The sequence below is a fragment of the Delphinapterus leucas genome, chromosome 1, assembly GCF_059928025.1.
Source record: "Delphinapterus leucas isolate spDelLeu-1000000601 "Yukka" chromosome 1, BTC_Dleu_Yukka2, whole genome shotgun sequence".
NCBI classification, from domain to species: Eukaryota; Metazoa; Chordata; class Mammalia; order Artiodactyla; family Monodontidae; genus Delphinapterus; species Delphinapterus leucas.
This window is the reverse complement of record NC_143129.1, coordinates 88,948,360-88,959,765: the sequence shown is the minus strand read 5'-3', so window position 1 is coordinate 88,959,765 and position 11,406 is coordinate 88,948,360. Positions and strand designations below refer to the sequence as shown.

Here is an 11,406-nt window from a genome sequence, read left to right as displayed (position 1 = left end):
CAGGACCTACTGCAGAGGGTTGCTCTGAAGATTTACTGAGATAATGCACGGAAAGCCCTTACCACAGTGCAGGGAATGTTGTAAGGACTCAGCTGTTATTAGTACTACAAGGCGGATTATCATAAATGTTAAGATCTAAAAAGCAGCGAAAAGGCAAAAGAAAAGCTTAAGGCAGCCAAGAGGAAGGAGGAGAAAGACAACATCCATTCTGTGCCAAGCCCTGTGAGAACAAGCAATTCGTTAGGGCTCAGAAGGGGAAGGGCAGGGCTGGGAGAGGGCCCAATGACGAGGAGAAAGGGGGTTTCCATTTAGAAGGCTCAGGTGGGACCAGAGGACCTAAGGGAGGAGGGTGGGCTTTGATAACAGTAGCAGTTGCTAAGCCTGTAAATGCTTAGGTTTCACAGCATCTTTTCTCATGTCTCATCTCAAACCATCCCCCCATCAGCCCAACAGTCCTATTGTACAGATGAGGGTTATCAGGGCTCAGGGAGGTTGAACAGCAAACCTTAGGCCATAAGTCAGAGGCTGAGTTTGGACACATGCCTGATGGGTTGTTTCCAAAGCCTACTTCCCCTTCCCCAAATTCCCGGAGAGAACTGCGGGATTGGGAGGCTAGGACAAGGGCACAGTGAGCTCAGGCCTAGGGCAGCCCCAGTCCCGGGGGAGGGCAGAGGGAGGTAAAACCTTCCTCCCTTGTTCTCCTCCAAAGGAGAAGTCAGGCCAGGGAACTGGTCAGGGTGGAGAGGGTTCTCAGGCTTTTCAAACACAATTTTGGGAATTTTACCAACTGCTCTGTGCAGAGCAGCACACAAGGCACTTTGGGAGTGATTCCAGTTCTCAAGCTGCTTTCATTGCCTTATACATATGCAATTACATTTATCGGCCAGTGGGCAGCTCATTTGATCCACACAGAGACCCTCTGAGCTAGGCACTGCCATTAAGCCCATTGTTATAGCGGGGCTCAGTGGAGGCCCAGGGAGGGTAGGTTAGCTGCTCAGAATCACTTAGGAAGTAAGGAGAGGCACTGGGATTCAGGCGCCACCCCACAGCCACTATGCCCTCCTTCCCACCATACTGTACTGCCTCCAGAGCATTAGGTCATGCTGGCTGTGAGCACCCAGGGGGAAAGAAGCAGGAGCCCAAGGAGAGGCAAGGCCAGTATGGACTGTGGGCCTTGGGGCAAGCTTCCTGGATGAGGGGCTTTGAAGATTAAAGACCTGGGTGGGAAAAGGAAAGGAAGAAGGAAGTGATTTTCTGAAAGCAGACTGGTAAAAGTCAAGTTCCAGAGCAGAGGCTCTTTGGAATCAAGAGTGGGGAATGTACCTTCTTTGAGGTAAAACCTTCTCTGGCCCTCCATGTCCCCATCTGTAAAATGGGAAAAATAAAATTACCCACCTCATGGGAAGGCTGAGAATCAAATAAGATCATAATTGTAAAAACACTTTGTGAACAGGAAACCAAATATGACAAGTCATTTCACACCTATCGTATCACACGGATAGGTGTGAAAATAGAACTCATGTTCTTGGACACAGTGGTGGGACGGTCAGTAGAATGGGAAGGCAAGGAGAGTGGAAATAAAGGAGGACTAGCAGCTGAAAAGAAAGAGGGAATCTCCATCTGGATGGGGAAAGCCTCTTGCAAAGTTAAATTGAGCTGGGGTCCTGCCGCTCCCCACATAACAGCTGGGGCCATCTTCCTCCAGGCATCTGAAAGCAGCCTTCCTGTCAGCAGAACCCAGGGGGCTTTTATAGAAACAGAGTCAAACACAGCTGCTTTGAATCCCTGCTCCATCACTTCTGAGTCACCTACATCCCTGTGAGCCTCAGTCTCCACGTCTATAAAACGGGGATAAGGACAGCTAGTTTGCACGGTTGTTATGAAGCCTACATGGGTGTATGTACAATGTTTGGCACTCACCCAGCAGCAGCGTGGTACGCTGTGAGTTTCCAGGGTCACTAATTCTGCCTCCCAAAGGTGATGGGAAGGTGTCTGGACAAGATGCTGAGGAACTGGGAGTTAGGCTCAGACACATCCTTCTAAGGACAAAGTACACAGACTCTCTGGAGATGATGTCCTCTCTCCCTGCTCCACCCCGTTCCATAGGTCCACTTCACCCCCTGGCACCTGGCTGGCTACCTGCCCCCAGGTGTCCAGGAGCCCCTGCGGGCTGCGATGGGCATCTGCTGCCACCTATAGGACCTACGTGGCATTGCCTCCCCCAGCCAGCATCACGAGGCGCAGACTTCATCTGCTCAGAGATGTCACTGCATCTTGTGTGTGTCCCGGCCTGCTGGCATTCCCTGAAGGCAGCAGTAATCAGCTTTATCTATATCTCCAGCATGCAGCACAGGGCAATCACAGAGTAGGTGTTCAGCACGAGATAATGGAATGGATGATTGAGTGAATGGCCTTGCGGTGATCAAGGTCATAGACAACAAGAGGCACTTAGCTGAGGCTTATTTAATGCCGGTGCAATTGACTGGTGGAGACTTGGAAATCCTCCTTCAGAGGCCACAGGGAGCAAGCGTGAGGCTTAGGTGCCTGGGTTAAGGTTGGGGGAAGCAGTAGCAGAAGCAGTGGGTGGCTTTAGGGACTCTGCCTTTGTGGGAATACAGGCCTCTTCTATTTTTCCTTCCCCCTCCCTGGGCCAGGATCTCCCTCTAGAAAATGCTCTCAGTCTGGAAAAGCCAGAAGGAGCAAGGAGGCATGAATGTGGCCAAGGCTCCGTACTAAGTGGAGCCAGTTCACCAAGAGACTGTCCTTCAGCAACGGCAACGGCTCTGCCGTCCTCATCAACCACCTGGATGCTCAGCCCCTCACTTCCTCCCCGTCTCCTTTCTCTCTTGGACCTAAGACTTTCTTTCCTGCAAGGTCCGTTCTTTCTCTACTGTCTTGGACTGAATTGCTGAGGAGCACATGAGCACCCTAGAAAATCCCCATTGTACAGCTGGAAAGCCTGAGGCGCACTGAGTGGGAAGGAGCTCTGGGACAAGTCAGAGGCTCTTCACCTCAGCCCAAGTGTCACTGGTGGGTGGGAGGGATGTGTGACCTAAGGTGGGTGCTTCTGTGACCAGGCTCAGCACAGCTTGACCTTCTTCTACACCAGTGGTTCATCAAAGGTCTCGGCACGTTCTTACTTCATTTTCAATGTTTTTGTTTTGTCCTCTTGTCTCACTGAGTCTCCCGCTTCCTTGGAAATTTTAAAACAAGAAGCCCCGTCCATTCCCTGCTGCAAAATGGAAACCCAGAGAGCTTGTACAACCTGCCTAATCCCACCCTAAGCACTAAGGGTAGAGCCAGGCAAGACCCCAAAGCCCAAGGCCCTCCAGCCCCTCAAGCAGACTCTTTCATCCCTACAGACCCAGTGCTATGGGGAGACCAGCATCAGCACCTGTTATAGACTGAGTGTTTGTCTCCCCCAAATCCATTAAGTAAATCCTAACCCCGATGTGATGGTAGTAGGAGGTGGGGTCCTTGGGAGGTGATTAGGGCACAAGGAGGGAGCCCTCGTGAATGGGATTCATGTTCTTATAAAAGAGACCCCAGAGAGCTCTCTCACTGCCCACCACGAGAGGAGACAAGGGGGGTCCGCAGTGTGCCACCCGGAAGAGGGCCCTCACCGGAACCAACCATGCTGGCACCCTGACCTCAGCCTTCCAGCCTGCAGAACTGTGAGAAATGTTTCTATTGTTGATAAGCCACCCAGTTTATGGTACTTTTTTTTACAGCAGCCCAAATGGATTAAGACAGCACCCTCCCCCAGGCCTTCAGAGTCACCTCTGACACAGGTTCACCCAACCTCTTGGTCCCCGCCCCGCATCGGGAGCAGCTCTCTTTCTGCTGCGTGCGGTGACACCCAGGACCTCCGGGCCTCTCCCCAGCCTGGGGTGTTTCGGACCCCCACCCAGGTAAGCCCTCCTGCTGCTGTTTGAACTGCTTCCTCTCTGCCTCTGCTCCCCGGGCCCTGAAAGGAGAAACATGGCACCCATCTTCTAGAGATGGCCACCAAGGTAAAATGGCAAATTCCAGGAACCCCTGGCCCACCCAGAAGGCCACGTCCCAGCTCTTCTGAGACCAAGACAGGACTGACTCCTCAAACGCAGCCCAGGCACTTGTGCTCGTCCATCCCCATCCTCCGTCAACAGCCTCTTATTGAAAACTCTGCCCAGAATCTTCTCCCCATCGCGCTGTTAGCAGTTGCTTTTAAATGTGTCATCTGAGACCAAAGTTTGAGAGGCATAAGCGCAGAGGAAGTGTTCAGGAATCACCGTCCTTGATCCATGAGAGACATCTTCCAAGAGCCCAACTCCAGGACTACCCCATTCCTGCACCTAAGTCTTCAACCGCACTGGCCGTACCTGCTCACAGCCTGCCTCTCAGCCCCACTGCCTGGGCCTCTCTTGAGCAGACCTGAGCCTATGTCCTTCTGCCAGAGAGTCACAGCCACTTCGATGCCTTGGGATCCTCCAGCTGCATGGAAAATGGGATAGAATTCACCACCCAGCATCCACTAGAGTTCAGAGAAGGTCAAAGGCTTCTTGAACCAGGACATGGCGATTATATATGGGGTCACCCCAGGTCATCTGACCCCCTGCCCTTTTGTCCCAGGGCTCTCCTGCCCCTCCAAGTATCACATTTGAGGTGAGAGGTCCACTCTACCCTACTCTGGAGCCTGGGAATTGACAGCACCCTGCTCTACTGCTTCTAGCTGAGCTCCAAGCTCCAAGCTGGTGATTCTGAAGGACTTTGCATCTTTGTATGTAGGGCCAGTGACCTGGGGACTCTCCCTGTGAGGCCCATGGCTTTTCTCACACAGAGACAGTCAACTTTATTCATTCATTCCTTCCTTCATGTATTTGCTTGCTCATTGATTCAACAGATATTGGGCACTTATGTGCCAAGCACAGTGCTTGGCTCTGGGGGTAAAGCCATAAACACAGTGCACAAGACAGAGTCCCTGTCCCAACAGAGCTTATAATCTAGCAGGTAAGACACAAAACATTAGCCTGTGATGAGTGTCACGGGAGCACAGGGAGTACAGGGCTGGACACTAGAGATGATTTTCAGTGCCTGACTGAGCTTCTATGCAGGACAGCAAGCCTTGGGGGAGCTGCTGTCAGCTTTGAGCAGGGATGAGACCTGCTCCAAGCTGTTGGATTTAGAAATATGGTATGAGCAGGAGACAAGGGGTCATCAGAGTAACACTGCCAGCGACGGTGAGGATGGAGAGGGAGGTGAGGGTCCAGAGAAATCTCAGAGGTAATACGGAAAGGAGTCTCTAGTTTGGCAAGAGAAAGGGAAGCGTTGAGAAAAGGCCACAGTTGGTGGTTCCGCAGTCAGGGGTGGTCTTGAGAAGAGCTCTTTTACAGGAGGAGCAGGGAGAGCAGAGGGTGAGCAGCTAAGAGGTAGATGTTGGTGTTAGGAAGTGGACGTGACAGATGTAGGCTGTTCTGAGAAATTCAACAGGGAAGGGAATGTCGGGGGTGGGGTGAGAGGTGGGGAGAGATACAGGAGAAGCTGGGTAAGGAAGGGTGGGCGTTCCTAAATGCCAGTGGATGCCTGAGCGTGCTCGTAGGTGGAGTTAAGAGCTAATGGAAAGAGAGAGACTGAAAACTGGGAAAAGGAGATCCTGGAGGGCACAGGAGCCCGGAGGCTATGGGAGGGATGAGCAGCCAGCAGATAGGAGAAGGCAGGCCTTGTGGAGAAGCGGGCGTGCCTCCTCCTTTACCTCAAGGAAGAAGAGGGAATATCCAGTGGGATCCTGAGGCAACAGGGGAGGGCCGGGTGGGAGGACTTGTGCTAACTCATGCACCTTCGCGCTGAATTTGCAAACATGCAATTACACTTGCACAAAGTGATATGTGCACACCTTCACACTGCCGCATGTGCGTGTACAGAGGGCTCCTCCTATGACTGTGGGGGAGCCACAACCCGTGCACACGCACTCTGGAAAACCGGGCCCAAAGTGGCCACGAGCCAAGGGAGGCATCTCGCAGCGTGGAAGGGGAAGAAGGCGGGGAGATCAGCTTAGGACCGGGCCCCGGGAGCCCTAGCTCCGGTCCCTCCTTTACTCCACTCAGGCTGCTCGAGTTCAGGAAGTGACGTCACCTCTTGGTGACGCCATTGCCTGAAGGGCAAATGAGAGTGAGTCATACCCACCCTGACAAACAACAGGTTGGTTAGGCTGACCCAGAACAAAAGCTTCCTCGTTGCTGGCTCCTTCTCTGCAGAAAAAGCAAGTAAGGAGATGAGCCCCAAGTGGTCCTGACCCACCAGTACTCCCTGACCGCCTGGCCGGTCACACAGCCTCCGCCCCTCCTCTGCTCACCCGGTGTCCCTGCTCCACCTGAAGCCACCCAAACCCGAGTGAGGGTGGGGCCAGTTGCGCCTTGTTTGCATTATTTTACTCACTGTCCTCGTGCCTGCTCTTTTTCTGTGGGGTTACTTTATTGGGTGAGGCTGGACTATCGCAGAGACACCTTTGGGTGGGCTGGGGGAGGGGTAAGAAAGGTGGAGAAGCCGTAGGTTCTGCATGCTTCATGAGGCGGCGTCCCAGCCCTGCCGTCCGCTCGCCTCCCTCTGCCTGGCCCTGCACCCATGCCCAACTTCCCTTGTTGCTGGGGTCCCTGGGTCTTAGAGGTTATGTGTCTCCACGAGGTTCTGATCTCTCCCGTAGGAATTCCCATTTGCTGGGGGGTGAGGTTGTGCTGGGATGCAGGGACTGCCAATATTACCAAGGGAATTTCCATCGCTTGAGCCTCAGTAAGACTGGCTCCTGGCCAATCAAAATGAAACGGTCAGGAATCTTCAACTGTCCCCCCTCTCCAAAAATCCTGCTGCCATCCTCCTGCCCTGACCCCCAGTACAGCCACTACTCAAGGCACAGCTGAGACAGGCTGGGACCTGGGACCCTTTGCTGCAGTGCTGCGGTGCTGCAATGGCTGCACCTGGACAAACATCTCCTTGAGCCACAGAATACAAAGAAACTATAAGGGACTAAAAATAACTTTATGCATGCGCATTTGGGGCAAATTCTGAACGAGATACAAAGAGAAGCTGGGGGCAAAAGCAGGGTACTGCACGTGCTCCCTGCACACCATACCACCTAAGGGGTGGGCAAAGCACCCAAGCCACCCCTCGGCCCAGACACACCCCTGCCCTCACCTCATATAAGGATCCAACTCACCCCTCCTCAGCGAGCGAGCAAACAAGGGAGCCTGTTACTTGTCCCTGCTGCAGCAGGGGCCCCAATAAAGCCTGGCCTGAATTTCTTGTCTGGCCTCTGAACAATTCTGTTGATTAAGGAGGCCAGGAACCCTGGTTGGTAACACTGCCAACATGTGCTCTCTGCCTGCTCTGTCCAGGGAAGGGGGGGAACGTGGAGATAAGAGGAATGGGGTTGGGGGGCCCCTAGTGAGAGGCAGTGGAGGGTCACTAAGCCGAGTGAGGGGCAGCACGTTCCCTCCCCCGCCCACACCTTACCCACCCCCCCGCTGCAGCAGCCGACCACCAACACAGCGACTACTCTCACTCGGGAAAGCTATGCAGCCCGGTCGTGCTCCCTCAGCCTCTGTCTGTCTGTCTGTCTGTCTGTCTGACTGTGGCCTCACCTGGCTCTATGCGGAGTGCTGCACGGTAGTGGACACCAGTGCATCCTCATCTCGGGCCCCACCAGCTCCCTGTGGCTGTTCATGGAGGGCCTAGGGGCCCAGGAGCTGAGCACAGATGAGGAGAAACCACAACGAAGCTGAAGGTGCTGGGGGAGTACCAGGCCCCAAAATCCCCCCAGGCAGCATCACGTCCCAACGAGGCCATCTGGAGCTTCCTCACCTCCCACATAATTTCCACACGTGGGGCTTGGGTCCCCCAGGGCGGGAGGGCACTGCGCACTCAAAGGTCAAGTGGGCTCTCTGTGTTGCTTCCCCCAGTATGTCGAGGACTGTAGGCAGGTGCCCAGCCTCCGAGTCCGCTCCTCCCACCTCAGAGGCAGAGCCAACACGCTCACTGGTGCAGACAATGTATTACAGGCGCGTCCCCTCAGTGGCAGAGAAGAAGGGTGGGTGGGAACCCTCAAAGGGGTTAAGTTATTATACACAGATGACATGCTAGACCAGTGGTTCTCAAACTTGGCTGCGTGTTCATGTCCCCTGGGGAGTTTTTAGAAATTCCGATGCCCAGGCTGCAGCCCAGACCAATTAAATCAGAAACTTTGGGGGTGGCACCTGGACATCTGCAGCGTGTAAAACTCCCCAGGTGACTCCAATATGTAGCCAAGTTTGCAAATCACTGTTTGTTCTTTACCTCTATTTTCTCACCAAATGCTTTCAGTTACCCTTTACTGGGGATATTCTTATTCCCTTGTTACACGCAAAGGATTTAAAGAAGTTAGATACCTTGTTGAGGATGAGAAGCTCTGCCAGACTTAAGCTCTTGAAGACAGCGCTATGCCTGATACACTGTGTGCCCGGTGTCCAGCACAGCGCCTCCATCCAGGAGGGGTGCCATCCAGGATGGGTTTTACGGTCGAATGGCCAGAATGTGATGGATGCCTCGTGTGGATGGGCAGGGAAGAGGGGATGTTTCTGCAGACGGCTGCTGGGGTGAGGCAAGGTGAAGGGAGAATGGTTATGTGCTGGGCAGTCGGAAACTCTCCTGATTCCTGCCAGGACCCCTACAGTAACGATGACCTGTGCACAGGGTCCTCCACAGCCTGGACGTCCCACCACTCACCAGGCCCCTCTAGGTCCTGGGCTCCAGCTTCTTCCCAAGTTCTGCAAGAAATCTGATTAGCATAACAATGGCACTGACTTTGCTCTGGCCCTCTGAGGCCCTTTGCCCTCCAGGCAGGCCCTGCCCTCAGCCCTAGCCCCCAGCTGGAGCCCCATCTGGGAGCCCCGTCTGCCTGTGCTTGTGCCCTCACACGGGGCACGGGGGGTGGAGCTCCCCCTGGATGTGTGCCCTGCCCCCAGCATCAGCTTTGAGGGCAAAGAATGAAGATGTCATGTTCACAACCCCATTGCACCTGGGTGTGCTAGGGTTTGAAACAGAGGGAGAGATGGCCACGTGATCATGTGACCCAGAATGACAAACTGGATGCATTGAGCAGCATACAGAGACTCTGTCCTTCAGGGACTGACGCCATCCATCCACTGTGGAGTTCTCTATACAGCTGCAGGTAGGAAGTTTGCAGAGAGCTGGGTCTGTACCCACTCCAGTCCCTCAAGAACCAAGGCTAATGTTGTGGCAGGAGACTGTGGGTCCCAAAGGTGCTCCCAGCTCCTGGGAGCCAGCCCCAAGCTCAGGCTCTGCATTGCTGAGCTAGCCAGCCAGCCTTTGGTGCACTGGGAAACTCCCGCCTAGCCCCTGCAGACACCTCTGCCCTGCCCTGGGAGCCATTGACACAGTCTAAGGCACCATCACCTCCACATGTAGAATGCCAGAGATCTGACTGATATTCCCACTTTACACGTGGGGAAACTGAGGCCCAGAGTGTGGAAGGCATTTGCTCAAGTTCACCTGATGAAATACTGAAGAACCAAGACTTAGAATCCAGCCCAGCTGACTCAGGTCCTGGGGGCTTCCTGCTTTACCTGCTTCAGTTGTGCCATCCCAGGTACAGAGATTCACGCAGGAATGGGGTCATGCGCACAAGCACACAGCTAGCCTCCAGCTCTCAGACCTGGGACTCAACAGGCTGCAGTCTCTTCTCCCACTCCCACCCCATGGGCTGTCTACAGGGGATGTGTAGCCAGGGAGTGAGATGGCAGCGTCTACCCGACGACCCTGAAGCTGGCCCTCTTCAAAGGAGCTGCTCAGCCCTCATTTGATTAAAAAGCCTGAGTCACTGAACTAGATCTAACTAGACCTAGGCCGCCTCTAGAATGCAGCCTCTTGGGATTGGGTGGGATCGCCGGGCTCCTCCAGGGCAGCATTCCCACAGGCAGGAGTGCTCTGCAGCACCCCTGTGCAGAGTCAGGGGCCTGGATGGGGACCCTGCCCACCCCCTTGTGTCCTGCCGATTCTCTGCATTCCCCTGCCCTGCCTGGTTTTACTTCCTCACTGCAGAAGGAAGGGTTGGAGTCAGAATCCTCTCCAGCTCCCATATGCTGGGGCTACATGACCTTTAGTGGACAGGCCCCTCCATCACCTCCTACACTGTCCAACAGGGTAGCCACGAGCCATATGTGACTACTTACATCTACATTTAAATTGAAGAAAATTCAACAAAAGTTTTCACTAGCCACCTTTGAAGTGCTCGGTGGTCACATGTGACTAGCACCCACTGCCTAGGGCAGTGCAGATATAGAACATTTCCATCATTTTGGAAGTTCAGAGCTGGATTCTGGACAACAGTGAGAGGACTCTCGTGTTGGAGAGGTCCCTGGATAGGCTGAAGAGACAACTTGGGACAATAGAAAAGGGTCTCTTCTCTGAAGGCACTTTTCTGGGTGGGGCAGTAAGAGATCTGGCCCCTTAAGAAGGCTCCTGTGCTCACTTTGAGAGCACACATAGTAAAATTAGAACAATACAGGGCTTCCCTGGTGGCGCAGTGGTTGAGAGTCCGCCTGCCGATGCAGGGGATGTGGGTTCGTGCCCCGGTCCAGGAAGATCCCACATGCCGTGGAGCGGCTGGGCCCGTGAGCCATGGCCGCTGAGCCTGCGCGTCCGGAGCCTGTGCTCCGCAATGGGAGAGGCCACAACAGTGAGAGGACCGCGTACCGTTAAAAAAATTAATTAATTAAAAATTAAAATTAGAACAATATAGAGAAGATTAGCCTAGGCACGGATGACACGCATATTCACATAGTGTTCCATATTTTTTGAAATAAATAAGTCACGAGGATGTAATGTACAGCATGGCGACTATAGTTAATAATACTATTTGCACATTTGAAAGCTGCTAAGAGGGTAAATCTTAAAAGTCGTCATCACAAGAAAAAAAACTCTGTAAATATGTAAGGTGACAGATATGAAAAAGATTTATTATGGTGATCATTTTACAACATATACAAATATTGAATCATTCTGTTGCATACCTGGAACTAATGTTGTATGTCAATTATACCTCATTTTTAAAAAGGAAAAAGAAAGAGAAAAACAGATGGCTCCTCTCTACAGAGATGGTGATTAACTAGTGAGGCTCCTCAGGGGGGCAGGAGGGTGGGCCACTAAGGCCTCACTGTGGCAAAGGGGGCTGGCAGTCTACAGGGCCCTGCTCCGGAGGTGACAGAGTGAACAGGGGAGTGTCCCGCTAGCGGGGGGCTTGCCCCTAAGCTGGCCTGGCCTCTCCATGTCTCCTCCTCTCCCCAGGAATTCCGTTCCCACACCCGTCCTTGCAACACACACGCACGCACACACGTACACACACACCCACCCCACCTCATCCTGCCCTGGCCCTAGAAC

General features: G+C 53.5%; 1 pseudogene; it reads left to right on the top strand.

Moving 5' to 3' along the window:
- Positions 1-10,731: 10,731 nt before the first annotated feature.
- Positions 10,732-10,824, top strand: LOC115801906 (U6 spliceosomal RNA; annotated as a pseudogene).
- Positions 10,825-11,406: the final 582 nt, after the last annotated feature.